The sequence below is a fragment of the Myotis daubentonii genome, chromosome 19 (assembly GCF_963259705.1).
Source record: "Myotis daubentonii chromosome 19, mMyoDau2.1, whole genome shotgun sequence".
Taxonomy (NCBI): Eukaryota; Metazoa; Chordata; class Mammalia; order Chiroptera; family Vespertilionidae; genus Myotis; species Myotis daubentonii.
In genome coordinates, this window is record NC_081858.1 from 2,169,428 (window position 1) to 2,195,000 (window position 25,573).

A 25,573-nucleotide genomic window follows, 5' to 3' on the forward strand; every position below is an offset into this window, starting at 1 on the left:
TCAGCCCTTGTTTATATATGGTTAGTCAGTGGGGAAAAATCTAAAACTATTGAGTTCCTAGGGTCTGATTTCTATCATTGTCCCTGCAAAGATTGCCTGCAGCGCTGCAAAGATTCGCTCCCTTCAGATAGGTCAGTCCTTGGTCTCCACTCAAAATGTGCCTTCTGTGGAATGAGCCCATCCAGGCTCGAGGCTGCCTTATCTTTACCGCGCTGTTTCTTTTCTTGCAACACATCCTCCAGTTTCCTGGGCTCTGTAAGAAAGTCTCTTTTCTATTACGTGCTCCTCCCCTCTAATTCCCCACTGCTAGTATTAAATCTTATATCTATGAGATTAGTTTCATATGGAAGCCTCAATAAATTCAGGAAGATTGGAATCATATCAAGCATCTTTTCCAACGACAACTGTCTAAAACTAAAAATTGACTACAGAAAGAAAACTCGGGGGAAAACATTAATATGTGGAGACTAAACAACATGCTATTAAATCACTGATGGATCTAAAGGAAAATCAAACTAGAAATCAAAAACTATCTTAAAGCAAATGGAAATAAAAACACAACTATGCAAAATTTATGGGCTGCAGCAAAAGCAGTTTTAACAGGGACAATCATAGCCTACCTCAAGAAACAAGAAAAGAAAAACAAATAAACAATCAAATTCTATACCTAAATGAACTGGAAAAAAAACAATAAAACAAAACTCCCAGTAAGCAGAAGGAAGGATATTAATAACATCAGAACAGAACTACATGAAATAGAAATTAAAATAAAAACAGTAGAGGAGACCAATAAAACTAAGAGCTGGTTCTTTGAGACAATAAGCAAAATGAACAAACCTTTAGCCAAACTGATCAAGAAAAAGAGAGAGACCAAATAAATAAAATTATAAAAGAAAATTACAACTGAAACCACAGAAATACAGAGAATCATAAAAAATACTAAAAACGATTATATCCCAACAAATTCAACAATCTATAAGAAATGGATAAATTTCTAGAAATATAAACTCTCTGAGATGAAACGAAGAAGAGATACAAATTCAACAATACATTAAAAAGATTACACACTATGGTCAAGTGGGATTTATCCCAGGGATGCAAGGATAGTTCAGTATCTGTAAATCAATTTACACAATACAACTCATCAACAAAACCCAATAGTGAAATTTATATAATCATCTCAATAAATGCAAAAAAAGCATTTGACGAAATTCAACATCATTTATGATAAAAACATTTATGGATATAGAAAGAACATATCTCAACACAATAAAGGCTATATATGACAAATTCTTACTTAATATCATGCTTAATGGTGAAAAAGTAAAAGCTTTTATTCTAAGACTAGAGGCCCGGTGCAGGAAATTCATGCATGGGGGGATCCCCTCAGCCCAGCCTGCACCCTCTCCAATCTGGGACCCCTTGGGGGATGTCCAACTGCTGGTTTAGGCCCAATCCCAGGAATGGAGCCTAAATCGGCAGTCGGACATCCCTCTTACGATCCTGGACTGCTGGCTCCTAATTGCTCACCTGCCCATCCTCCTGGTCACCCCTAACTGCCTCCCCCCCTGCCAGCCTGGTCACCCCCAACTGCCCCCTCCCTGCCGGCCTGATCGCCCCTCACAGCCTTTGTGTGCCGGCCTGATCGCCCCTAACTGCCACCCCCTGCTGGCCTGGTCACTCCTAACTACCTCCCCCCACCGGCCTGGTCACCCCTCACTGCCCACCCTGCCAGCCTAATCACCCCCAAATGCCCCCTGCTGGCCTGATCGCCCCCAACTGCACACCCCTGCCAGCCTGGTCACCCCTAACTGCCCCCCCCCCGCTGGCCTGGTCACCTCTTACTGCACCCCTGCCAGCCTGGTCACTCCTAACTGCCCCCCCAGACAGCCTAGTTGCCCCTCATGGAACCCCCCGCTGGCCTGGTTGCCCCACACAGCCTGCTTGTTCATTCATTTGATCGTCCCTCACTAACCCCGCTGCCGGCCTGGTTGTAGGCAGACATCTTGTGAGGGCATGAGGTCAATTTGCATATCACCTCTTTATTATATAGGATCAGCAACAAAAGAAGGATGCCACTTTCACCACTTCTATTCAATATAATATTGGAAATTTTAACCACAGAAATTAGACAAGAAAATTAAATAAAAAGACATCCAAATCAGAAAGGAAGAAGAAAAATCTATTTGCAGATGACATGATTCTATATACAGAAAACCATAAAGGCTACACACACACACACACACACACACACACACAAGCAACTATTAGAAAGCAGCAAAGTTTCAAGATACAGAATCAATATGCAGAAATTCATGTGTTTCTATACACCAAAAATAAATTATCATAAGGAGATATTAAGAACACATTACATTTACAATTGCACCAAAAAATGGCCCTGACAGGGTAGCTCAATTGGTTAGAGCATCGTCCTGATACCCCAAAGTTTCTAGTCCAATTCCTGCTCAAGGTACATACAAGAATCAACTAATGAATGCATAAATAAGTCAAACAAACAAAAAAATCAACCTGTCTCTCTCCTCCTCTCTCCCTCTCTCTCCCAGCCTCCCTCTCTAAAAATACATACTTAAAAATAAAACAAAAACACTGTATGGTATTGGCATAAAAACAGAAATATAGATCAATGGAATAGAATCGAGAGCTCAGAAGTAAACTCTTACTTATATGATCAACTAGTGGCCCAGTGCATTAAATTTGTGCACGGGTGGGGGGGGGGTGTCCATCAGCCCAACCTGCACCCTCTCCAATCTGGGACCCCTAGGGGGATGTCTGACTGCCAGTTTAACCAGCAGTCAGACATCCTTCTCATAATCCAGGACTGCTGGCTCCTAACTGCTCACCTGCCTGCCAGCCTGCTCACCCCCAACTGCCCCCCCCACTGGCTTTCTTGCCCCCAACTGCTCCCCCTTGCTGGCTTGATTTCCCCCAACTGCCCCCACCCCTGCCGGCCTGCTCGTCCCCAACTGCCCTCCCCTCCTGGCCTGATCACCCCTAACTGCCTCTGCCTCAGCCCCACCACCATGGCTTTGTCCGGAAGGTCTCCCGGTCTAATTAGCATATTACCCTTTTATTAGTATAACTAGAGGCCTGGTGCACGAAATTCGTGCATGGGGGTGTGTGTCCCTCAGCCCAGCCTGCACCCTCTCCAATCTGGGACCCCCTGAGGGATATCCAACTGCCCATTTAGGCCAGGATAGGGCCTAAACGGGCAGTTGGACATCCCTTTCACAATCTAGGATGGCTGGCTCCCAACCGCTCGCCTGCCTGCCTGCCAGCCTGATCACCCCCTAACCACTCCCCTGCCAGCCTGATTGCCCCCAACTGCCCTCCCCTGCTGGCCTGGTCACCCCTAACTGCCCTCCCCTGCTGGCCCGGTCAGCCCTAACTTCCCTCCCTTGCCAGACTGATCGCCATTAACTGCCCTCCCCTGCAGGCATGGTCTCCCCTAACTTCCCCCCTTCTGCCAGCCTGGTCGCCCCCAACTGCCCTCCCCTGTTGGCCATCTTGTGTCCACATGGGGGTGGCCATCTTTGACCACATGGGGGCGGCCATCTTGTGTGTTGGAGTGATGGTCAATTTGCATATTACCTCTTTATTATATAGGATGGATAGATAGATAGATAGATAGATAGATAGATAGATAGATAGATAGATAGATTTCAACGAGGAAGGGAGAAAGAAACATCAATGATAGAGAATCATGGATTGAATTGAACTCAGGACCCTGCAGTCTGCAGGCTGACACTCTATCCACTGAGCAAAACCATCCAGGGCACACCAGTCACTTTTAGAACATTTTATTGCTTCTAGAAGAAACCCCATGCCACCTTCCTCATCTAGCTGCCTGCCCCACCTAGCCATCTGCACACTGCTGTTTCAGACATTTCACGGGAATGGGACCATACACAATGGGCGTTTTGTGACCTCGGAGTGGCGGGTTGCAGGGTCCTATGTGACTGATATTAATCATGTGAGGAGCGGCCGCACCATTTCCATTCTGACAGCAGTGTGTGAGGGCTCGGATTTGTCCACATCCTTGCCAACACTTGCTATCATCTAACTTTTGGTTCTAGCCTCCAAGGTGACCTCAGGGTCCTGCTGAAGCATTGCTCTCTAGAGCAACAATCTATTCTTTTCAATTCTGCTTAAAAAGTGCAAGTTGTTTAAAATATCTGCACAAACATCCCTATTGGTAAGTTCTTGCTGCTCAGGATCCGCTATGACACAGCTTGCAGGGGCTAAGTCTGTCCCAGGCCAACTTCACCCCCCTGCTGCCTGGTCCTGTCTGGTACTGGGGTGGGCCCTGCGGAGGGCGCTGGGGGCACCAGCCAACCCTCTGAGGGGCTGGCCACAGGCTGTGTTGGGCTTTGGGTGCCGAGGGAGGAAGAGCGAGGTCCAGGAGCAGCTTTGGGGTCATGCCTGTAGTGGTGGCTGTGCTGCTCCCTGCAGGCCGAGGTGAGCTGTGCTGGGGGGAGGGGGGCAGAGGGAGGTGTCTTCTCTGAATGAAACCGTCAGAGCCGAGGAGCTCCTGGGTGCCCGTCTGGAGGCTCCACTGTGCCCACCGTCCTGGCTTCTACACCTCAGAAGGCAAAGGTCCGATCAACAAAAATGAAAACTTTAAAGAGGTGACGTGGGCTCCACCTCAGAGTGGCTCAGACACGGTTCATGGTCCCACGTGGGACTGCAGACACCAGTGGGTGTGGGCAGTGGCCACGTGGGCCCAGCATGGTCCTCTGGCAGGGCCTGAGTGCAAGGAGGACCCGGAGATTCATTGGTAGAGAAAGTCCATGGGGCTGAAGGCTCCCTCTTCAAACACTGATCGCTGGTCACGGTCTGGCCCCCAACTCCCATCCACGGGGCCCTCCTCACAAAGTAAAGGGCACCAGGCAAAGTCTCTTCCTGGCTGTCCCCACGGACCTGTTGGCTCTCCTGAGTCTGTGGGGGCAGATGTGGGGCTCCCCGCTGGGCAGCACAGCCACAGCTGCAGCCCTGAGGCCAAGCTCTGGGCTCAGAGCTGGGGTTCCCAGTGCTGCAGGCCTCTGATCTGCTGCTCCTCTGATCCACAGCCCCCACAACAACAGTCCCCCCATCTGCAGCCCCCCTGGTCCACAGCCCCCCTGGTACATAGCCCCCCTGATCTGCAGCCCCCCTGGCCCATAGGCCCCCCTGATCTGCAGCCCCCTGTACAGTGACTCTGGGCCCATTGTGAATGTGTCATTATTCCAGGCCCCAGGGTGTGCTGGCCACTTGGGGGCTGGTAGCACTGGGAGCCTGCGGCTGCTCAGGTCCCTGCTATTCCGTCGTCATGTTACAGCATCTGAGCTAATTTAGATATTTCTCTATTATATATATAGATTTAATAAATTGACCAATTGCAACCGTGTGGATGGACCTAGAGGGTATTATGCTAAGTGAAATAAGTCAGAAAAAGATAAATACCATATGATTTCCCTTATATGTGGGATCTAAAAAACAAAGTAAATGAACAAACAAAAGCAATAGATTCGTAGATACCGAGAACAGACTGATGGTTGCCAAACGGGATGGGACTGGTGGGATGCGAGAAATGGTGACGGGGTTAAGGAGTACAAACAGGCAGCTACAGAAGTCACGAGGATGGACAGTACAGCACAGGGAATGCAGTTTATGGTATAGCTATGTGTTGTGCCAGGTGGGCACTTGATATTGGGGGATCACTTTACAAAGTATATCCTGTCTGACCACAATGCTGTACACCTGAAACTAATATAAAATAATATTAAATGTAAACTGAATGTAAACTGTAATTGAAAAGTACAGGAAGCAAGCCCAGCTGACATGGCTCAGTGATTGACCATCAACGTCTGAACCAGGAGGTCATGGCCAGATTCCCAGTGAGGGCACATGCCCAGGTTGCAGGCTTGATTCCCAGTGTGGGGCATGCAGGAGGCAGCCCATCCATGATTCTCTCTCATCATGGATGTTTCTATCTCCCTCTCCTTCTCCCTTCCTCTCTGAAATCAATAAAAAAAATTTTTTTAAGGGAGGCAAGAATATAACAATGGGGTAAAGACAGTCTCTTCAGTAAGTGTTGGGAAAACTGGACAGATTCATGCAAAAGAGAAAGAAAGAGAGAGAGAGAGAGAGAGAGAGAGAGAGAGAGAGAGAGAGAGAGAGACAGAGAGAAAGGAAGGAAGGAAGGAAGGAAGGAAGGAAGGAAGGAAGGAAGGAAGAAAGAAAGAAAGAAAGAAAGAAAGAAAGAAAGAAAGAAAGAAAGAAAGAAAGAAAGAAAGAAAGAAAAAGAGGGAGGGAGGGAGGAAGGAAGGGAGAGAAGAAAGAAAGAAATAGGGAAAGAAAGAGGGAGGGAGGGAGGGAGGGAGGGAGGGAAAAAGAGAGAAAGAGAGAAAGAGAGAGAGAAAGGAAGAAAGAAAGAAAGAAAGAAAGAAAGAAAGAAAGAAAGAAAGAAAGAAAGAAAGAAAGAAAGAAAGAAAGAAAGAAAGAAAGAAGCTGGACCACTTTCTTAAACCATATACAAAAGTGAACTCAAAGTGAATTATTGACTTAAAGGCAAGACCATAAAACTGCTAGAAGAAATCATAGACTATAAAATCTTTGACATTGCTGTTAACAATATTTTGCAAAAGAAAAAATAAACAAGACTATATCAAACTAAAAAGTTTTTGCAAGTGAAGAAAATCAACAAAACAAAGACAATTTATTGAATGGGAGAAAATATTCGCAAATAAAACATCCGGTAAGGGATTCTATACAAAACATATAAGGAACTCATACAACTTACCAAAAACCAAAAACAAATAAGCACTCCAATTAAAAATGGGCATGCCCTAGCTGGTTTTGCTCAGTGGATAGAGCATCAGCCTGCAGACTGAAGGGTCAAGGGCACATGCCCAGGTTGCGGGCTCAATCCCCAATAGGGCGCATGCAGGAGGCAGCCGACCCATGTGTCTCTCTCATCATTGATGTTTCCATCTCTCCCTCTCCCTTCCTCTCTGAAATCAATAAAAATGTATTTTTTAAAAAAAACACAAAAAACAAACAAGACTTCCAGTTCCACCAGTCATGTATGTACTTGTTTGTTTCTTCACATTATTCCCCAATTTACTATCATTTTTTGAATCTTTGTCATTTTGATGGGTGGAACACAATACTTTTTCTAATTTATTTAACTAATAATAAGGTTAAACATCTTTTTTCTTTTCTTTCTTCTTTTGGCCATATGTATGTTTCCTTCTGTCTTTAACCATAGGCTGTCTTTAACTATTTTTCTAATTGGGAGCTTGTCTTTTACTATTGATTTACAAGTTATTGCGACTGTATCTTAAATTGATATATCAATGTACATTGCAAAGTTCATTTTCAGGTTATTCACTTATTTTTTAATTTGTATGTGGATTTCTTCTAAAATCTATGCAATTTTAAATTTTACAGTCAAATATTTCTCTCTTTGATGTCATATTTAGAAATCTCCCATTACTATGTGAAATATCTACCATCTTACGATTTCACTCATGTGTTTTTAGTAAAATTATTTTACTTCCTCTCTGGCCCTATCCTATCTAATAAAAGACAAAAAGGGTAATTAACCATACCTCTGCTACGCTTCCCATTGGCTAATCAGCAAGATATGCAAATTAACTGCCAACAAAGATGGCGGTTAATTTGCATATGTAGGCGGGAAGCAGCAGAGTGAAGACTGAAGGTGGCTCCAGCCAGAGCAGGGAAGGCTTTGAAGGCGGCTACAGCCGGAGCAGGGAAGGCTTTGAAGGCGGCTCCAGCCAGAGCAGGGAAGGCTTTGAAGGCGGCTATAGCCGGAGCAGGGAAGGCTTTGAAGGCGGCTCCAGCCAGAGCAGGGAAGGCTTTGAAGGCGGCTATAGCCGGAGCAGGGAAGGCTTTGAAGGTGGCTACAGCCAGAGCAGGGAAGGCTTTGAAGGTGGCTCTGGCCAGAGCAGCGATCAAAGCGGGTCCAGCCAGAGCAGGGAAGGCTTTGAAGGAGGCTATAGCCGGAGCAGGGAAGGCTTTGAAGGTGGCTCCGGCCGGAGCAGGGAAGGCTTTGAAGGCGGCTCCGGCCAGAGCAGGGAAGGCTTTGAAGGCGGCTCTGGCCAGAGCGAAGGTCTGGATCCCCAATGCCGAAGGAAAACCGGTGCAGGCAGCCAGGGAAAGGGAAGGCCTATTACACGAATCTTTTTGTGCAACAGGCCTCTAGTCTATTTATGTGCCCTAGAACCCTCTATCCTATCTAATAAAAGAGAAACATGGTAATTACCGTACGACCACTACCCTTCCCATTGGCTAATCAGGGCGATATGCAAATTAACTGCCAGCAAAGATGGCGGCTGGCAGCCAGGCAGCTTGAAACTAACATGAGGCTTGCTTGCTTCAGTGATGGAGGAAACCAACATTCCCCGCCTGCCTTGCTGGCCTCTGAGCCGGCAGTTTGAAACATTGTAACAAATATAGAAGCTAAACAAAACCCCAGAAACTTGCTTTCAGCGAGCCGGGATCTCAGAGCTGGAGTTATACATTGTTTCGATTATAGAACCGAAACAAACCAGATACCTTCTTTCAGCAGCGGGGGCCTAAGAGCTAGAGCCTCAGAGCTAAAGCTGGCCCAGAATTTAAAAAAAAGAAAAAAAGGAGTGGTTGGGAGCTTCCGTCACCCACCAGCCTGAAAACAGCCCTCAGCCCCTCACCCAGGCTGGCCAGGCACCCCAGTGGGGACCCCCACCCTGATCCAGGACACTCTTCAGGGCAAACCAGCCGGCCCCCACCCGTGCACCAGGCCTCTATCCTATATAGTAAAAGGGTAATATGCCTCCCAGCACCGGGATCAGTGGAGCTGCGAGGCCTCCCGGCTCCGGGATCAGTGTGACAGGGGGCAGCGACCAAACCCCCTGATCGCCCTGCGGCTCTGTGTGTGACAGGGGGTGGGGCCATAACCTCCCTATCGGCCCTGCTCTGTTCGTGACAGGGGAAGGCGCCCCAACCCCCTGATCAGCCCTGCTCTGTGCCTGATACGGGGGAGCTCCCCAACCCCCTAATCGCCCTGCGGCTCTGTGTGTGACAGGGTGCGGCACCCCAACCCCCTGATCAGCCCTGCTCTGTGTGTGACAGGGTGTGGCGCCCCAACCCCCCCCTCCATGGGCCCTGCTCTGTGTGTGACAGGGTAGAGCCATAACCTCCCCATCGGCCCTGCCCTGAGTGTGACAGGGTGCGGCACCCCAATCCCCTGATCCGCCCTGCTCTGTGTGTGACAGGGTGCGGTGCCCCAACTCCCCTGTTGGCCCTACTCTGTGAGTGACAGCGGGGAGCTCCCCAACCCCCTGATTGACCCTGCTCTGTGCGTGACAGGGTATGTAGCCCCGACCCCCTGATTGGCCCTGCTCTGTGAGTGACAGGGGGCGGTGCCCCAACTCCCCAATCGGCCCTGCTCTGAGCCCGACCAGGGGCCGCACCTAGGGATTGGGCCTGCCCTCTGCCACCTGGGAGCAGGCCTAAGCCAGCAGGTCGTTATCTCCTGAGGGGTCCCAGACTGCAAGAGGGCACAGGCCGGGCTGAGGGACCCCCCTCCCCCCCGAGTGCACAAATTTTTGTGCACCGGGCCTCTAGTATTTATATAACTCTCCAACACATCCAATGTTCCAAGTTCCATTAATGGCCTCACCAGCTCTAGCAAAATGTAGCTCTTTGTGGGGACAGGTGGAGGGTGGAGGTGGGCGGGGGGGGGGGGGGAGGTGGAAATGGGGAGGAAAGGCTTGCGTGGGCGATGGTGTCCGAGGCAGTGTGCGCATGACGTGTATTGACGTGTACACTTGAGGCCTGTATGGTTTCACGGACCAATGTCACCCCAATAAATTCAGTTTAAAAAATGTAGCTCTCATTTCACCTTTCCTTTTCCATTGCTAATAATCTTACTTAAGCCTTCCCGGAGCCACAGCCCCTTCCACACTGTCTTCTACACAGAATTCTTTCCCCAAATAATAATGCCTCATTGGCTAATGGCCTGTCCCTGGGTGTGGCTGGCAGCCAGCACATCCCTAGTCATGCCCAGGGCACTGGCACCGGGCCCGCGTCTCCCCGCCCTGGTCGTCCCTCCTCCAGTGCTTTGCAGGGAGCCGGTCTGTGTGGCCGGCCTGAGAGGAGGAACTAGAGGCACCTGCGAACCCCAAAGAGCGAACAGGACGCTCCCGGGAAAGAGCTAATGGAACGGCAGCAATTCACCAGAGGTCCGAGGAGCGGCTATAATGATGCTCAAGGATTTAGTGAGAACCACACAGCATGGAAAAGAACGTAAACACCTTTTCAGTCACATTTTTATTTTTCCTAGATCTGCATATAAAATCTTAATCTAAAAAGTTAAAGGATGAAATAACAAAGAAGAAATGTGATTTAGAAAGTATGAGGCAATTTTACAACATATGGAAGTCTAAAGTTTTGTAGAGCTGACATTCATATGTTAAGTGGCAAATTATTTTTAAAAGTCGGAGGCAAACTACAGAAGTTTGAGACAATACTGCACACAGACGGTGTGTTTGGAGTCTAATCCCCCCCTTACAGCAGCGCCTCCAATGGTCCCTAAGGAAAAAGGGGGACCCCCGAGCGTCGTCGCCTCCCATGTCAGGTGTTTGTAATATGTAATACTATGTCATGTGTGTAATATGTAATACTATGTCATGTGTGTGGTATGTAATACTATGCCAGGTGTGTGTGATATGTAATACCATGTCATGTGTTTGTAATGTGTAGTGTTATGTTGTGTGCAAGGTGCAATACCACACCATGTGTGTAACATGTACTACTATGTCATGTGTAATGTGTAAGACTGTCATGTGTGTGGTATGCAATACCATGTCATGTGTTGCCGGGAGCCGGTCCATGCTTGCTGTTTCAAGGGACCTGGCATATATGGCATACTGTTCTTAATATGTTTGCTCACCTTCTTGGCACTATGTGTTTTAACTAAGGTCTCTGAGAAAGGTTGTTTCCCCAGGTAGGGATTTTCCCCTGAAGTTAGGGAGGGAATAAAACCCCTCAACTAAGTGCCAGGCGGGTAATTAATCCCTTTAACTACGAACAATCATGCTTAAACTACATAATCTTTTCTCCCTGGAATGGAGATAAGAAACGCCCTAACCTTGGTAATAGAGATTGATAGGATTGAATCAACTGGTATAAATACAGTTGTAACAAGACAGAAACACTCAGAACTTAGAACACAGAACTCAGAACACAGAACCTACAAAGAACGTTCTCTAGAGACAGAAGAACTTCGCTGGAGAGAACATGGCAAAGGATCCTGGACTGAACCTGACTGCGGAGATTGGCAGGAGAGCCTGACTAGAACCTGGTGACTGAACCTGGCTGGAGAACCTGGACAGAACCTGGCTGGAGAACCTAGGAAGGGAACATGGCCACAGAACCTGGCTGGAGATCCGAACCAGAACTTCTCTGGAGATCCAGACCAGAACTTGGCTGGAGATCCTGGCTAGAGAAACTGGCTAGGCTGCTGATCAACTGAATGCTGTTACTGAGTCTTTCCTTCTTCGCCGACTCCGTCTACGCCTTTGGGGAACCCCTGGACCCGCTGGGGTTGGACCCCGGCAATGTGTGTAATGAAATACCATGTCGTGTGTGATGTGTAATACTATATCATGTGTTTGTAATATGTAATACTATGCCATGTGTTTGTAATGTGCAATGCCATGTCATGCAATATGTAATACCATGTCGTGTGTGTGATATGTGATGCCATGTTGTGTGTGATATGTAATACTATGTCATGTGTGTGATGTGTAATACTACGTCAGGTGTTCGTAATATGTAATACTATGTCATGTGTTTTTAATATGTAAATCCATGTCATGTGTTTGTAATGTGTAATGCTGTCATGTGTGTAACATGCAATACCATGTTGTGTGTGATATGTAACGGCATGCATTTGTAATGTGTAAAACCATGTCATATGTGTAATATGTAATATTATGTCAGGTGTGTGTAATATGTAATATCATGTCATGTGTTTGTAATATGTAGTTATGTCATGTGTGTGATATGCAATGCCATGTCATGCATGTAATATATACAACTACATCATGTGTAATGTGTAAGACTGTCATGTGTGTGATATGTAATGCTATGTCATGTGTGTAATATGTAATGCCATGTCATGTGTGATGTGTAATACTATGTCATGTGTTTGTAATAGGTAATACTATGCCATGTGTTTGTAATGTGTAATACCATGTCATGTAATGTGTAATACCATGTCGTGTGTGTGATGTGTAATACTATGCCGTGTGTGTGATATGCAATACCATGTCATGTGTTTGTAATGTGTAGTACCATGTCATGTGTATAATGTGTAGTACCATGTCATGTGTGTAATGTGTAATACTGTCATGTGTGTGATGTGTAAGACTATGCCATGCGTTTGTAATGCATAGTACCATGTCATGTGTGTAATGTGTAATGCGATGTCATGTGTGATGTGTAATACCATGTCATGTGTGTAATGTGTTATACCATGTGTGTGTGCTGTGTGATACTATACCGTGTGGGTGATATGCAATACCATGCCATGTGTTTGTAATGCGTGGTACCATGTCATGTGTGTAATGTGTTATACCATGTCGTGTGTGTGCTGTGTGATACTATACCGTGTGGGTGATATGCAATGCCATGCCATGTGTTTGTAATGCGTGGTACCATGTCATGTGTGTAATATGTAATGCCATGTCGTGTGTGATATGTAATACTATGTCATGTGTGTGACATGTAAGGCTATGCCATGTGTCTCCTCCTGTTTCTCTCTGGAGGGAGCGGCTGCTCAGCTTTCCTGCCCGTCCACCCGCCAGAGCGACGCTCTCAGACCTGGTCACCCGCAGCCCCGACACAGCTCCTGCGAGGCCGGCCGCACGCGCCGCCGCCCGGAGCCGCCTCGCCCCCGGGAGGGGCCCGCGCGGGTCCAAGAGCTACAGCCGCCCCCGCGAGCCCTGCGCTCCCACCAGCGCCTCCGGGGCCGAGCCCTGCAGGGCACGGAGCGCGGCCGGGCTGTGAATGGCTGTGCCCGTTACCCTCCCACGGAAACCGGTTCCGGCAGATTCCGCCCTTCCGGGCAGGGCAGCCGGGAAGGCCGGGAGCCTGACGGACGCGGGCGCCGCCCTCGCTGGACGGAAGGCCCGCCGTTCGCCGCAGCGGAGAGGAAGCCCACGCTTCCCGCCAGCAGCGCCGTCGGCAGGACCGTTTCCAGGAAGACGGCGACCTGCTCCCCGGGCCGCCAGGGCCGCCAGGGCCGGGCCGAGGCAGCGCCGATGACGCCACGACCGGGACACGTCATCACACACCACCGGCCGCTCCCACTGCAAAGACGCGCACCGGCGTCTGCCCCGCGCGGCCCGACCCGCGACCCGCGCCGGCCCCGCCCACCACACGTGACCGCGCTGAGCGCCGAGGCCCAGTCACGCGATCCGCCGTCATATCGGCTTATGGCCGCGGCCCCTGATTGGCTGGCGGCTCGGGGGGGGTCCTGGCTCTGCCCCCGTAGGCAGCATCATTAGGCGGCCCGGCCCGGCCCCGGCCAGTGAGCTGGACCCGCCGCTGGATGCGCAGCGCCCCCGCCCGAGCCGCGCCGAGCTCCCAGGTAGGGGGCGGCGGGCGCGGAGGGGAGCGGGGCGGGTGGGGCCGCACTGAGGCCGGCACCGGCTGTCCCGGGGGAGCGGGCGGAACGGACCCGGGGCTCCTGCGCCGGCCGGCCGCGGGCCCGGGAACCTGCGCGGTTTCCCAGGTACACACGGAGGCGGCAGGTGAGCGGACACCGGGGAACGGGACGGGGCTGGGACGGCGCCGCTGGCCCGGCGGGGGGCGGGGGGCATCGGGGCCGCTGCCCGGCTGGAGCGGTGTTCCGGCGCCGAGAAGGCCTGGCCGGCGGGAGGGGCTGGCGAAGAGGACGTGCTGGTGGCGGTGGCGGTGGCGGTGGCCGCGGTGGCGGCGGCGGCCCCGGTGCAGGGAAGGCGTCCCGGGCGCTGCTGCGCCGGTGAGGGCCTCCCTCTCGGTGGACAGAGGCTCCGCTTGTTTTTAGGGGAAGGGGACTCCCGCTGACCGGCCGGGGGCGCGGGGGGAGCCACCGTGGAGGAGGTGAGAGAGGAGGAAATCCACCAGCTTAGCATCCTCCGAGGAGAGCCGAGCGCATCGGGGTCGGGTAGAAGACATCGCCTCGGTTGTGGATAAAGTTTCCAACGTGGGAAGCTTGGGTGGCTGGGCATGTTTAGCCAAGCCCGGTAGCACCTGAATTTATATCGCCTTCCTTTTTTTCCCCCCTTAACTTTGTAATGATAAATACCTACCAGTCAGTGCATGACCCTTTACCTCTAAACAGTGCTTTCCATTCATTGTGTATTGTACTTATAACATAGCATCTCAGTTTCCCATCTGCACGTGTCACATCTCGAGAGATAACATGATGGAACAGCTAAGGAGACAGGCTCTGGAACATACCTCCCAGCTGCTGCTTGTTTCTGTGGTTACTGAGCAAGTTACTTAGATACTGCTGATCTTAGTTTCCCATCTAGAAAATGGGGGTTATAGAATTAAACAATGGAAGACATAAAAGTGCTTTAAATATTACTAGGGCTATGAGAAATGAGGTTATGAGAATTAAGCAATGGAATACATAAAAGTGCTTTAAAAATACTTGGTTCTTAATAAGTTTTAGCTATATACTATACTTTTAAGGTAAAGCAAAATAGTAATGGTAGGCTCAGTCATTCTAAGCTTAATTGTGTTTTATTGATAATTACATTTTAGGAAAAGATTTCTTTGTTTTTGCAAAGGTAAAATAATATTTATTATAAGCTTCTATTTCTGGCAGATGTCTTTATTTTCTTGACTTTTTTAAAAAAAATTTGTTTTATTGCTTAAAGTATTACAAAGAGTATTACATATGTCTCCTCCCCCCCCCCTTGACATTCCCCCAGCCTCCCCTACCCCCCAGTGTCTTGTGTCCATTGGTTATGCTTATATGCATGCACACAAGTCCTTCAGTTGATCTCTTACCTCCCCCTCCAGCCCCCCAACCCTCCCCAGCCTTCCCGCTGCAGTTTGACAATTTGTTTGAGGCAGCTCTGCCTCTGTATCTATTTTTGTTCATCAGTTTATAATGCTCTTTATTATCCATAAATGAGTGAGATCATGTGGTATTTTTCTTTCATTGACTGACTTATTTCACTTAGCATAATGCTCTCCAGTTCCATCCATGCTGTTGCAAATGGTAAGAATTCCTTCTTTTTTACAGCAGCATAGTATTGCATTGGGTAGATGTACCACAGTTTTCTAATCCATTCATCTGCTGAAGGGCACTTAGGCTGTTTCCAGATCTTCGCTATGGTGAATTGTGCTGCTATGAACATAGGGGTGCATATATCCTTTCTGATGGGTGTTTCTGGTTTCTTGGGATATATTCCTAGAAGTGGGATCACTGGGTCAAATGGGAGTTCCATTTTTAACTTTTTGAGGAAACTCCATACTGTCTTCCATAGTGTCTGCACCAGTCTGCATTCCCACCAGCAGTACACCAGTGTTCCCTTTTCTCCGCATCCTCTCCAGCACTTGTTGTTTGTTGACTTGATGATAGCCATTCTGACAGGTGTGAGATTATATCTCATTGTTGTTTTGCTTTGCATCTCTCGGATGATTAGTGACTTGGAGCATGTTTTCATATGTCTCTTGGCTTTCTGCATGTCCTCTTTTAAAAAGTGTGTATTTAGGTCCTTTGCCCATTTTTTGATTGGATTGTTTATGTTCCTTTTGTTAAGTTGTATGAGTTCCCTATAAATGATGGAGGTTAAACCCTTATCGGTGAAAACATTGGCAAATGTGTTTTCCCATGCAGTGGGCTTTCTTGTTGTTTTGTTGATGGTTTCTTTTGCTGTGCAGAAGCTTTTTATTTTGATGTAGTCCCATTTGTTTATTTTCTCTTTAGTTTCCAATGTCCTAGGAGATGTATTGGTGAAGAAATTGCTTCGGCATATGTCTGAGATTTTGTTGCCTTTGGATTCCTCTAGTATTTTTATGGTTTCCCATCTTACATTTAAGTCCTTTATCCATTTTGAGTTTATTTTTGTGTATGGTGTAAGTTGGTGGTCTAGTTTCATTTTTTTGCAAGTATCTGTCCAATTTTCCCAACACCATTTATTGAAGAGACTGTCTTGACTCCATTGCATGTTCTTGCCTCCTTTGTCAAATATTAATTGAGCATAATGGTTCAGATCGATTTCTGTGCTCTCTATTCTATTCCATTGATCTATATGCCTATTCTTGTGCCAGTACCAGGCAGTTTTGAGAACAGTGGCTTTGTAATACAGCTTGATATCTGGTGTTGAGATCCCACCTACTTTGTTCTTCTTTCTCAGGATCGCTGCAGCTATTCGGGGCCTTTTTTTATTTCAGGTGAATTTTTGGAGAGTTCGTTCTAGGTCTGTGAAATATGTCGTTGGTATTTTAATGGGAAGTGCATTGAATTTATAGATTGCTTTGGGTAGTATGGACATTTTAAGGATGTTGATTCTACCAATCCATGAACACGGTATGTTCTTCCATCTGGCAGATGTCTTTAACTTCAGGTTTGTAGAGCCCCTGAGGTCAGCCCTTAAAATGATATGCAAAATTATATGAGCTTGTAGAGTCACTGAGAATTTAAAAAATTAAAGAGCTAAAGAGTTGAGAGTGATGAAGAGGCAGTAGAACTTGGTTAAAATCAGTGGATTTTACAACCAGACTTCATGTATTTTTTTTTATTTAAATATATTTATTGATTGATTTCAGAGAGGAAGGGAGAGAGAGAAACATCAATGATGAGATTCATTGATTGGCTGCCTCCTGCTCGCCCCTGACCCGAGCATGTGCCCTGACCAGGAATCAAACCTTGACCTCCTGGTTCATAGGTCGATGCTCAGCCATTGTTTTACTTGACTGTCCTGAGCAAGTTACTTGAATTTTTTGTGCCCAGTTTCATCTGTAAAATAAAAAAATGGTACCTAACTCTTGGGGTTTCTTCAAAGAGTTGAATGAGTTAATATTTATAATACCTAGTATATAACAAATATTAATATTTTTGTATTACCAATGTTTAATTGACTGCGAATTATTTTTCAAAGAAAAATCAAGTGGCACCTTATTTTTAGTTAGGTTGAGGTAGTTTTAACTCATCTTTGGCTCCCATTACAGTAGTAATAATAGCTCCTTTAAATTGACTATTTTCTGTGCTGTGTATCAGATCATGCCTCAAAACTGTGTTCTTAGTCTATAAATCTTAAACAGTCTATAATGTGGATATGTTGTCACCACTTTATAGATGTGGATTTTAATCCAAACTTCAAAATTGAGTTGCATTTTTGCAATCGTGTTATTGATTTCAGGAGATTTTATATTAGATGTAAGAAATTACATCAATATGTTAATAAATGTCCACTTGCAACATTTAGCAAATAGAATGAATCGAAACCAAAATTCTGAAAACTGCCTGTAGATTGACTGAGGCACTTTTCCTCCTCCCATCCAGGCACTGGTTTACCATCTAGTTCAGTGGTTCTCAACCTTCTGGCCCTTTAAATACAGTTCCTCATGTTGTGACCCAACCATAAAATTATTTTCGTTGCTACTTCATAACTGTAATGTTGCTACTGTTATGAATCGTAATGTAAATATCTGATATGCAGGATGGTCTTAGGCGACCCCTGTGAAAGGGTCGTTCGAATGCCAAAGGGGTAGTGACCCCCAGGTTGAGAACCGCTGATCTAGTTAAACCTCAATATAATGGATTGATTCAGGTGAGGGATGTCCTTTAAAGCCAAAAATCTGTTATATAATAAAGTAGGTTTTTCGAATGCATATGTAAAATATTGACAATTTAGTTTACCTGTTTTTATTTATGTAGATAGGTTTGTATAATTAAAATTAACTATGTATAAAAAGTTTAATTTCATTTTAATCTTTGCTCATTACCTAAAGCAGTATTTGATATTTAATTATTGAATGATTAACAATGAATGATGAATGATACATGTCAATATCTGCCATTTGGTATTAATTAAAATTTTATTTCAGTGAGAAAAAAATATGTCCAACTCATATCACAAACACCCTAATACTTAAAGAGCTTTTAGAATTTGATTTTAAGAGACTAAAAACCCAGTGGGAAAATGGGCAATGGACAAAAACAGATAATTTACAAAAAGAAAATACAAATTATTCTAAATAGATAAAATGATGTTCAACCTCACTTACAATAAGACAAAATATAAAATAAATATGCAAGGAGAAGCAAGATGGCGGCACCTGCTGCCTCCCACAACCACATCAAAATTACAACTAAAATACAGAACAACTATCATCCAGAACCAATGGAAAGCTGGCTGAGTGGAAGTACTGCAGCTAGAGAGGTAAAGAAGAAAGCACACTGAGACTGGTAGGAGGTGCTGAGCGTGTAATGGGCTGGTCCGGCTGGGTGTGCCGCTTTCTTAATTGGGAGGGAGATTGCCTCTGTAGAGGCCGCCCAGAGGACAAAAGGTCCCAGCTCCACACCAGACCCCTAGCCCAGGGTTCCAGAGCTGGGGTAAGAAAGCCCTACGGGCATTAAGAACTATGGACTGTAAAAACCAGTGTAGATTGGGGCTGAGTGACACACAGGCTGCTGGAGACCCAGCAGCTCTTCTTAAAAGGCCACAAACTGAATTTACAAGCTCTCACTTCCTCTGAGCTCCAGCGCCTGGAGAGACTTTGGAGGACCCAGAAACATGGGGAGAAACTGGACTGTCTGGCATTGGAGCAGGAACTTGGGGGTGGCTTTCTTCCGGATGGTGCTCACAGCGGTCATTGTTCCTGTGCAAGGGACTGCTCCAGTGCAGGGCTGAGTGGCAGCCACTTCTGTTTGCTCTGCCCTGGTGATTCCCTGAGACCTGGCCCACTCAATTTACAACCCCACCCAAGCTGTAGTCAGTGGCTTTTGCATATGAATGGCCTATCCTTTCTCAAGCTAAAACTCTGTCAAACAAGCTGTAGCTGGGTCAGGGAGCCCTAACCCTATCAATAAAAGGCCCAAGTCCCAGCACCAGCCTGCCTGCCTTGCTTCACAGCTTGGCCTCGTCTGGGCACTTCCAAACCCAATACAAAGAGGAGGAATCTGCAGATCTCTCTGTAGCTCCTGCTGGGTGGCCCCAGGCACTGGCTGACTGCCCCTTCCTGGAGACCCAAGAGCCAGTGTACCCAGTGATCATTGTGAGACCATATCAGATTACAACTCTACACATCCATAAGTGACACACTCAAGGGGCAGACTCAGTGAGCACCAAAGCCCCACTGAAGCAAGTCCCACTCCATTAGGGTGTCTCCTGCACAATAGCTCTTCCATTGTAGACACAGCTGGTCCCCACAGCCAATTGGCCTTGAGGTCAATTCCTCCCAGTGACACCAACAGCAGTTAAGGCTCAACTACAACAAAATTGTGCATATAGCCCATCAAGAGTGTCTACCTCAGGTGATTGCTGAGGCTGAGCCACTGGGCCCTATAGGACACCTACTACACAAGGCCACTCTATCAACTCAAAGAGACTTACATAGAAACAAACACAGGGAAGCAGCCAAAATACAGGGACAAAGAAACATGACACAAATGAAAGAAATGGAAGAAAGCAAACTACTGGATATAGAGTTCAAAACCACAGTTATAAGGTTACTCAAGAATCTTCTAGAAACCTCCAAGGAACTTAGTGAGACTTTTAAGGATCTTAGAATGCCAACAGAATGGAAAAGGACTAGTCAGAAATTAAGCATACACTGACTGAAATAAAGAATAATATACTGAGATTCAACAGTAGACTGAGAATCAAATCAATGATTTAAAATAAGAGGAAGCAAAAATCCCAACCAGAAGAGCAAAAAGAAAAAAGAATCCAAAAATATAAAGATAGTGTAAGGAGCCTTTGGGACAACTTCAAGTGTACCAGCATCCGAATTATGGGGGTGCCAGAAGAAAGAGATAGAGCCAGATATTGAAAACCTATTTGAAGAAATAATGACAGAAAACTTCCCCTACCTGGTGAACGAAATAGACTTATAAATCCAGGAAACACAGAGAATCCCAAACAAGAGGAATCCAAAGATGACCACACCAAGGCACATCATAATTAAAATGCCAAGGGCCAAAGACAAAGAGAATTTTAAAAGCAGCAAAAGAAAAGCAGTTACTTACAAGGGAGTGCCCACACGATCATCAGCTGATTGCTCAACAGAAACTTTGCAGGCCAGAAGGGAGTGGCAAGAAATATTCAAAGGGATGAATAGTAAGAACCTACAACCAAGATTACTCTACCCAGCAAAGCTATCATTTAAAATTGAAGGTCAGATAAAGAGCTTCACAGACAAGAAAAAGCAAAAAGAGTTCATCACCACCAAACCAGTATTTCATGAAATGCTGAAGGGTATTCTGTAAGCAGAGGAAGAAGAAGAAAAAAGTAAAAATTAAAAATATGAAAAACAAAGTGGCAACAAATACATATCCATCAACAATTGAATCTAAAAATCAAACGAATAAAAAATCTGATGAACAGAATAAACTGGTGAATGAAATAGAATCAGGGGCATAGAAATGGAACAGACTGATGATTCTCAGAGGGAAGAGGCTGTGGGGGAGGGGTGGGAAGAGATTAGACAAAGATCTTATATGCATGTATGCATTTCCTATGGAAACAGACAATAGGGTGGGGTGGGTCCTGGGTGAAGGGGAGCTATGGGCGAAAGGAGGAGAGGGACATCTGTAATCTCAACAATAAAGATTAATTTACAAATAAATATGCAGCAAGATATCATTTCTTTGCTATGAGATTAATGAATATCCAAAAGTTTGATGATATTCTCTGTTGTTAATGTTGTATGGAAATAGGGACTATCCTACATTACTATGGACTTGCAAAGTAGCACAACTCCTATGAGAAGAAATTTAACAATATTTACTAAAGCTACCAGTGCAATTACTCTTTGACCTTTGCAATTACTCAAAGAACTCCTAGAAGTTCTTTGTAAGAGTTTACCAATATAGGGTTAGTCATTGTAGCATTGCTTGACTAGTAATAGCAAAGGTTAGTTTCTATCCAGGTGTCTATATGTAGGTTGAATAAACAACAGAGAAATCACACAAAGGAACATAGGTCCACAGTCCCTTAGCCACAGTTTCAAAGTCTGGAAAGACCTGACAACCAAAAGTTCTTTTAAAATTTGACCCTCTGCCCTGGTCAGGTTGCTCAATGGTTGGAGCATCATTTTATATGTCAGAATGGTGGTGGGTTCAATTCCTGTTTAGAGCACATACCTAGATTGTGGTTTCAATCCCTGGTTGGGACACATATAGGGGGCAACCAGTCAATGTTTCTCTCACATTTATATTTCTCTAAAATATTCAATAAAAGCATATCCTCAGGTGAGGATTAAAATGTTAAAAAATGGTGTTCAAAGTCATTTAATAGCAAAACTTGACTCCAGCTGGTCTTGGTGTACCTATCAGGTCCTTCCTCTATTTTTTGTTTGTACTGTTTTGTTAGTTTGAGTTTAATTACATGTGAAAATAAAAAATAGTTAAAAGTAATCTGTGAATAACAGAATGAATGGAAACATCTGTGATTAGTAACATTAAAGAACATGGAGATATTGTAAGAGCTTGTGCCTGGTATGTCTGTGAAGCATTGTACTAAAGAATAAGTGACTCGAAGAATAGAAAGACAGGCCTGACTGGTATGGTTCAGTGGTTGAGCGTCGACCTATGAACCAGGAGGTCACGTGCCTGGGTTGCAGGCTCCATCCCCAGTGTGGGGCTTGCAGGAGGCAGCTGATCAATGAGTCTCTCTCATCATTGATGTTACTATCTCTCTCTCCCTCTCCATTGCTCTCTGATATCAATAAAAAATATATTTTTAAAAAGGGGAAGAACAGGAAGATAGATTGCAGATGTTTTACACTGGCAATGAGGACTGGTAAGGATGAAAAGTAAAAAACCATTATATGGGTTAGAAAATGATGATCCTGACCATGTTTTCATTAAGTAAATTTGATAAGGAAGTAAATAAATGCCACTGATTGCTTTGTTGATCATGACATAAACTAGAACATATCTGGAAGAGGTGCTGCCAAAGATGAATGTTAGTATTGCCGCTGGAAATGGGGTCAGAAGGAAAGCATCTAGGAGACCCACATCTGGGAGACTAAGTGATAAAGTTTATTGAAGCTGAAGTAAATGCAAAGGGCTGTCCCAAGGCCAACACTGTCACGCTCTGAAAAAACTTCAGCCTTGTCTTCCACAGGCCCAGAAATAGGGCAGCGTCCAGACATTTTGCGTGAGCAAATGAGGCAAGCCCGTGTTACTGGGAGGGAAGGAAGGCGGGAGAGAGGCAGCCGCCCTTTGTCTTTGTTAGGCTGGTTATATTATCTTGGGGTTGGGAAGGATCAGGCACTCCTTCAACTAACCAAACAATTTCCAGTATTTCCTGGCTGGCACTGCGTCCTCCCTCTAGCCAGTTCACTTCCTAGACCTTCCAGGGTCCTGTGTCCCTTAACCAATCCCATCCTTTCCCAGGTTGAGTTCGCTACCTTTGCTTCTACTGTACACGTGCTTCCCTCCCCTTTATTGTTCTACTAGTGGCCCGGTGCATGAAATTCGTGCACGGGGCAGGGGGTCCCTCAGCCTGGCCTGCAATCTGGGACCCTTTGGGCCTGGCAGTCAGACATCCCTCTCACAATCTGGGACTGCTGGCTTCTAACCACTCACCTGCCTGCCTGCCTGATCTCCCCTAACCAATCTGCCTGCCGGCCTGCCCGCCTGTCTCCAATTGCCCTCTCCCACCGGCCTGCTTGCCCCCAACTGCCCACGGGTACCCTTGCAGGTAGCAGGTGCTGATTAGGGGAGGAGGGCCTGATTGTTTCCTGGGACTGTAGGTTCCAAAGCTTTGCAGAGGGTTCAGTAAGCCTTGGAGGGCAGGCTCTGGCCAGCAGCCCTGTAGGCACTGGTGGGGGGTCGGGGGGGCGCTAGGGGGGCGGCGAGGCCGAAGGGGTAGTAACAGTCAAACCTCCCCATTTGGCGCCATTCTTTTTTTTTTTTTTAATTAAATCTTTATTGTTCAGATTATTACATTTGTTCCCTTTTTTTTTCCCCCCATAACTCCCCTCCTCCCAGTTCCCGCCCCACCCTCCGCCCTCACTCCCCACCCACTGTCCTCATCCATAGGTGCACGATTTTTGTCCAGTCTCTTCCCACATCTCCCACACCCCTTTCCCCGCCAAGAATAGTCCATTCCCTTTCTATGTCCCTGATTCTATTATAATCAACACTTCATTCTCTTCATCAGATTATTTATTCACTTGATTCTTAGATTCACTTGTTGATAGATGCATATTTGTTGTTCATAATTTGTATCTTTACCTTTTTCTTCCTCTTCCTCTTATTTTTTTTATTTTTTTTAATTAAATCTTTATTGTTCAGATTATTACATTTGTTCCTCTTTTTTTCCCCCCCCATAACTCCCCTCCTCCCAGTTCCCGCCCCACCCTCCGCCCTCACTCCCCACCCACTGTCCTCATCCATAGGTGCACGATTATTGTCCAGTCTCTTCCCACATCTCCCACACCCCTTTCCCCGCCAAGAATAGTCCATTCCCTTTCTATGTCCCTGATTCTATTATAATCAACACTTCATTCTCTTCATCAGATTATTTATTCACTTGATTCTTAGATTCACTTGTTGATAGATGCATATTTGTTGTTCATAATTTGTATCTTTACCTTTTTCTTCCTCTTCCTCTTATTTTTTTTATTTTTTTTAATTAAATCTTTATTGTTCAGATTATTACATTTGTTCCTCTTTTTTTCCCCCCCCATAACTCCCCTCCTCCCAGTTCCCGCCCCACCCTCCGCCCTCACTCCCCACCCACTGTCCTCATCCATAGGTGCACGATTATTGTCCAGTCTCTTCCCACATCTCCCACACCCCTTTCCCCCCCAAGAATAGTCAGTCCATTCCCTTTCTATGTCCCTGATTCTATTATAATCAACAGTTCATTCTGTTCATCAGATTATTTATTCACTTGATTCTTAGATTCACTTGTTGATAGATGCATATTTGTTGTTCATAATTTGTATCTTTACCTTTTTCTTCCTCTTCCTCTTCTTAAAGGATACCTTTCAGCATTTCATATAATCCTGGTTTGGTGGTGATGAACTCCTTTAGCTTTTCCTTATCTGTGAAGCTCTTTATCTGACCTTCAGTTCTGAATGATAGCTTTGCTGGATAAAGTAATCTTGGTTGTAGGTTCTTGGCATTCATCACTTTGAATATTTCTTGCCACTCCCTTCTGGCCTGCAAAGTTTCTGTTGAGAAATCAGCTGACAGTCGTATGGGTATTCCCTTGTAGGTAACTGAGTTTCTTTCTCTTGCTGTTTTTAAGATTCTCTCTTTATCTTTTGCTCTTGGCATTTTAATTATGATGTGTCTTGGTGTGGTCCTCTTTGGTTTCCTTTTGTTTGGGGTTCTCCGCGCTTCTTGGACCTGTAAGTCCATTTCTTTCACCAGGTGGGGGAAGTTTTCTGTCATTATTTCTTCAAATAGGTTTTCAATATCTTGCTCTCTCTCATCTTCTGGCACCCCTATAATTCTGATGTTGGTACGCTTGAAGCTGTCCCAGAGGCTCCTTACACTATCCTCGCATTTTTGGATTCTTTTTTCATTTTGCTTTTCTGGTTGGATGTTTTTTGCTTCCTCGCATTTCAAATCATTGACTTGATTCTTGCGCTCCTCTGGTCTGCTGTCAGGCGTCTGTATAATATTCGTTATTTCAGTCCGTGTATGCTTAATTTCTCGTTGGTTCCCCAATATAAGATCGAGGGTCTTATTAGTTTTCGTGTAGATCTCATTAAGTTTATCGGCAGCTTCTAAACAGTTCTTGAGAGACCTTAAAAGTGTGGTTCTGAACTCTATATCTTCCATTGACAATTTTGTCCTTTTCTTTGTCTCCGCATTTTGTTATGCTTCCTTGGTGCACCTCCTAGTGGTCTTTGTTCGCAGTCTTATAGTTAAATCTTGATTGTTGTAGCTAATTCCAGGGAGGGTTTGACCTCCAGGCCAAGTGGCTATGAGAATCAGCTGTGTCAGCAGTGAGAGAACTTCTGTCCTCTAGGGAAGTGCTAATCTAGCCTTTGCCTGAGGCTATCCGGCAAATGCCTCTGTGCAGGGCTTGGGCGGGGCGGGTCGCACAGGATCAACAGGGTGGGCCGGAGAGAGCAGTTATGGCGGCTCTCAGTCCTGTCCCCAGGGGCTCTGCCTCTCTGAGTCCCAGCACCCGCTGCAAAGCTCGGAGAGAAAGCTGCACTCGCTCTGACCGAAGCCAGACAGTCCCGTTTCTCCCGTTTGAGTCTGGGTCCCTAAAGACTCGCCTGTATCTGGAGCTCAGAGTCTGCGACTCCCTCCCGATTGAAAACAACAACCGTTGGCGCCATTCTTTAAATGTGGCTGTTTCACAGCTGT

At 46.0% G+C, this 25,573-nt stretch overlaps 1 protein-coding gene across 2 annotated transcripts in view; it reads left to right on the forward strand.

The window, feature by feature from the left end:
• Positions 1–13,564: 13,564 nt before the first annotated feature.
• Positions 13,565–25,573, forward strand: part of SC5D (sterol-C5-desaturase) — a 28,634-nt gene continuing 16,625 nt past the window's right edge. Inside the window, exon 1 of one of the 2 annotated variants that reach the window (XM_059676631.1) lies at positions 13,565–13,657. The gene's annotated coding sequence lies outside the window, so the exon portion shown is untranslated. Of the gene's footprint in view, positions 13,658–13,686; positions 13,821–25,573 lie in introns of those variants that run through there. The other variant, XM_059676630.1, reaches the window with a different exon arrangement.